Source organism: Helianthus annuus, chromosome 14 (genome assembly GCF_002127325.2).
Source record: "Helianthus annuus cultivar XRQ/B chromosome 14, HanXRQr2.0-SUNRISE, whole genome shotgun sequence".
Classification (NCBI taxonomy): domain Eukaryota; kingdom Viridiplantae; phylum Streptophyta; class Magnoliopsida; order Asterales; family Asteraceae; genus Helianthus; species Helianthus annuus.
The window spans coordinates 22,561,598-22,566,317 of NC_035446.2; the positions used below are offsets into that span (position 1 = coordinate 22,561,598).

At 41.9% G+C, this 4,720-nt stretch overlaps 1 non-coding gene across 1 annotated transcript; it reads left to right on the forward strand.

The window, feature by feature from the left end:
• Positions 1-889: 889 nt before the first annotated feature.
• Positions 890-996, forward strand: LOC118486992. The gene has a single exon (XR_004880159.1). It is a non-coding gene; the product is annotated as a small nucleolar RNA R71 (small nucleolar RNA).
• The last annotated feature ends 3,724 nt before the right edge of the window (positions 997-4,720 follow it).

A 4,720-nucleotide genomic window follows, 5' to 3' on the forward strand; every position in this document is an offset into this window, starting at 1 on the left:
AGCCTTGGTAGGCTCTGGTGAGGGAGGAGAACCCTTCTCTTGTTGGGGCGGTGTTGCGGTCTCCTTGGTAGGCGGCGGGCCTTCCGTAGGACCCACGGTGCGGTTCCGTAGTGTTATGAGATGAACTTGTGCCTTTGGGTTTGTTTCGGTATTGCTTGGTAACGCGCCTTGTGGTCTCTCGGAGAAATTTTGGGCTAGTTGACTTATTTGTTTTTCGATGTTTTGAATACTAGCTTGTTGATTTCTAAAATTTGATTCTAATTGTAGAAACCTCTCCGAGTTTTTCTTTTCAGTGTCAGAGATAAGGCGAGATATAGTATCTTCAAGCCTCTCTCGTCCACCTTGTTGTTGAGAAAAATTTTGTGACTCATTCCTTGGTTGTTGAAAGTTTGTTCGTTGATTTAGGTTTTGTTGGTTACTACTACTGTCGGGTTCTCTCCAACCAAGGTTAGGTTGGTTACGCCATCCTTGGTTGTAGGTGCCCGTTGGGGGACCCGACGGCCTAGGTCTATTATCAATGTAGTTTACCGACTCTGTTTGATCATCTGTTTCTTTCATACAACTCCAATTTTCATGTGGCCCACGGCACCCTTCACAAGCCATAACCAAGACTGTTTTTGTCATTTCTAGCTTTTTAATTTTTGAAGAAAGGGCCTCGATTTGGGCTTGTAAAGAAGTACTTTCATCAACCTTATGGGCGCCCGGGGCAATAGATCTATTGCCTCGGGGAGTGTGCCACTGAAAATTGGTTTGAGCAATTTCCTCAATTTGATTATATATTTCATGCGGGCGGCGATTACCTAAAAGTCCCCCGGAGCTAGAGTCAAGTGTTTGCCTTGTGTGTGGCAACAACCCATTATAGAAAGTGGATACTTGTTGCCATATCGCAACGCCGTGATGTGGACACTTTCGCAATAGCTCCTTGAACCTTTCCCAAGTTTCATATAAGGATTCCCCGTCCTCTTGTGAATATGTATTAATTTCAGTCATTAATTTAGCCGTTTTAGCGGGAGGGAAATACTTATATAGAAATTTTTGGGCTAGTTCATCCCAGGTGTTTACCGATCCAGCTGGGAGGGCGTTAAACCACGCTTTTGCTCGGTCTTTTAGTGAAAAAGGAAACATTCGGAGGCGGATGGCGTCATTTGATGCTCCATTGATCTGAAAGGTATCACCTATTTCTAAGAAATTGGTAATATGTAGGTGGGGATCCTCGTCCGCAAGCCCATGGAAGGTTGTAGAGTTTTGAAGCATCTGTATCAAATGCGGCCGAAGTTCGAAGTTATTGGCTTCAACATTCGGTGCATTGATAGCGGCGTCGAGATTACCTACGGTGGGTCGTAGATAATCCATGAGGGTACGTTGGTCCGCCATTGGAAGTGGGTTCCCCGAAACTTTCTCTTGGTTTTTAGCTTTGAGTCTTTTTCGGAGAAAGCGTTCGGGTTCTTCTAGAGGTTCTTTTATGTCTTTATTAGAACTGGAGCTCATACACTACGTAGAGGTGGCATCTGGTTCCAAGTCCTGCAACAAAAACATAAAAGAATGTTGGTCAGAAGGTTCACCACGGCCCCGTGCTCAGTGAACACGGCCTGTGGTCGGAGTTACAATGATTGTTTTCCGGATCCCTGTTACTGGAGAGTTGGACACGGCCCCGTGTTGCACCGACACGGCCCCGTGGTCAGCCTTTTGTAACTCGGAAAACTAAAAACTGCCAGTAACACTGCTGGGCACGGCCCGTGTCCTACCAGGCACGGCCCGTGCTGAGCTCTGCAGAAGCTGTAAAATTAAGAAAATCCTAAAAAAAAATAAATAAAAAAATAAAAAAATGATTAGGCCGTTGATTCCTAACTTTCTTAAAATCCTTGTGTCCCCGGCAACGGCGCCAAAAACTTGATGCGTGTGTAGTGTAATATGTTTTAGGTATATATTTTAAGCCCTTTTTACACTTTAGCCAAGTTTTAAATTTATAAAACACGATATTTACTAACACTAAACACACATATGGGCAAGTGCACCCATCGTGGACGTAGTATAGTGTTGGTAAGATACCGAGGTCGTCCAAGGACACAAGAGCTTTTAGTACCGGTTTATCCTCAACGTCTAATCAAATCAAAATGTTAGAAAAAGATTTTTAAACAAAGAAAATAAAACTAACTAAATGCTGAAAGATAAAATAAAAATAAAAACAGATAGACAAGATGAATCACTTGGATCCGACTCGTGTGTTAGTATAACCTTTGATTATTTTCGCACTTTTGCACTTGTTTAAGAGATTATCTTAGTTATTGTAGTAGGCCCCTCTTTTGAAGGCGACGTTACCCTCAACCCAGTAGTTTGAGTCAGCAAGGATACAATCCTAAAGGGTCGGATTATTGAAAGATAATTAATTAAGTTATTAATACAAATTATGGTAGGCCCCTCTTTTGGAGGTGACGTTACCCTCGACTTAGTAGTCTGAGTTAGCAGGGATACAGTCCTAAATAGCCGGGTTATAGTATTAATAGTAGTTAACTTATGAGGGGATCAAAGAGTTTGGACCCCCGCCATCCAATACCTTTGGGTATTGAAAGAGGTCCTACTAAATTTGACCTAGGTCCCTTGAAGGACCTCTAAACGCTGAACAAGGGCAAGACCCTTACCAAACCGTTCCCTTAACCCCCGACCAGGTAGCCAACATACCTCCATATAGACCGTGGAGATATGAATGGTGAAAATCTTTTATTTTATATAGACGGTAAAATAATGCCAAGACACCACGGACAAACGATAAGGAAGAATCACCTTCAACATAAGAAACTAGTTATTAAAGTCATTAATACAAAAGCAATTAAGAAGTGCAAAAAATTAAAAATAAAAAGTATTATACTAAACACTTGTCTTCACCAAGTGATGTTAGAGACTTAGGCAAACATGGCCTTGATTGTCAAGAACTCTTACGATCAATCTTGGATCTCGAGACGACTCACACACTCTATGATGGACAATGGATGATGGTGGTGGATGATGGTGGTGGGTTGTGGGTGAAGTGTGAGAGAGGTGGTGTGCCAAGGGATGAGTTGAAATGGCTCCAAGCACTCCTATTTATATGCTGAACAGAAGCCTGCGCACGGCCCCGTGTCCGCTGGGCACGGCCCCGTGCCCGTCTGACACTCTCTTTCTTCATTAATTGTAATTCGCAATTACAATAAATGCGCCTGTAGTACTTTGGGCACGCCCCCGTGTTCACTGGGCACGGCCCCGTGGTGAGCAATAGAAGCTTCTACAGGTTTGTCTTTTCTGCTGCTTCTTGGGCACGGCCCTGTGCTCGCTGAGCACGGGGCGTGTTCAGTCTTCTGCCTTCTCTGTTTTGCTTGGGAGGATGCTGTCGAGGGGTCGGGTAATCCACTTTTGTTCCTTTTCTTGTATTTATGTTAGATTTTGCTGTCTTTTTGCTTCTTTTGTTAATTTGAGCTCATTTAATCCTGAAAATACAAAAGAAAGACAAAAATACACTTTTTCCAACATTAGAACTTAAAAAGGGTTAGTTTTATGCCTTATTTGATATAATTTATATGTTGCATTTTGCGCGTATCAGTGATTATGGAGGGAGAGAGAGAGAACTTTGTTGTTGATGTTGTGTTTAGATGAAAGAGATGGGTTAACCACTAAACATATATATATAGACCATGATCCTTATTATCCAACATGTAAGATATTCTCTAGATACCCCCACCATTACAATTTAATAATCAAAGAAAATGGAGGTGGGTCACCCCTAGTGGTGACCGTCAAAATGAGGGGGGGTATGGGTTGGGTGGTGATGATATAGTTAGGATCTAGTTGAAATCTAATGATACTTAGTTAGGATATTAGTGTGTTGTTTAATACAAGGTGTGTTAGGGTGTTCGGGGACCCTAACTGGCTCAGAAAAGTAGAAACAATGTTTTTGGTAATATTTTTATGTTCCGGGTAAAGTCCGGTTGTTCGGTTGAATATTGATCCGGTAAAGTGCTAAGTGTTAGTGCATTACGTCTATTGACTTCGTCTTGTATCAAGTAATAGGATAGGTTAGGATTATCAGTGCACGAGGTTCGAGAATTAGAGTTTAGAGGTTAACGTGTTGATTTCGCTCGAAAGTGCAAGAGGTGATTTCGAGCGAAATCAGAAGATCCTAATTTCGCTCGAGAGTACAGAATGTCAGTACGAGCGAAATCAAAGAGTTCTGATTTCGCCCGAAACGTCTCTTGGTCATTTGGAGCAAAATCACCATACTATATATAGTGCACTGTTCATTTCATTCGGCAAGCGACTTCCGGATTTGTAACGAAGTGCTGCCAAAATCTGTTCAGGTTGTAGTTGATGTTAAAATCAATATAAGTGACAGATTTAATAGTATCAAGCTGTTTCCACGTCCGTTTCACTGATTCCGCCTTTAAATCGGAATTAAAGCTCTTCTGATCGACTCAGTCGGGTCAAACAACGATCCAACAAGTGGTATTAGAGCTCAGGAAGAAGAGTTTAGCTTGATATCATCCACATTCTGACTTCTACACCTTCTTTCATCTGTTCAAGAAGTTTTATCGGACAAAACTGGATCAAATTTTCACAGATTGTTTAAAATTGGACATAGATAAACCCTTGAAAGTTTCACACCTTAATTCGGACTAAAAATGGACCAAAATGGACTTCGAGCTGATTTTGCCTGAACGGACAATATTTGATTTCGCTCGAACTAAGTCTG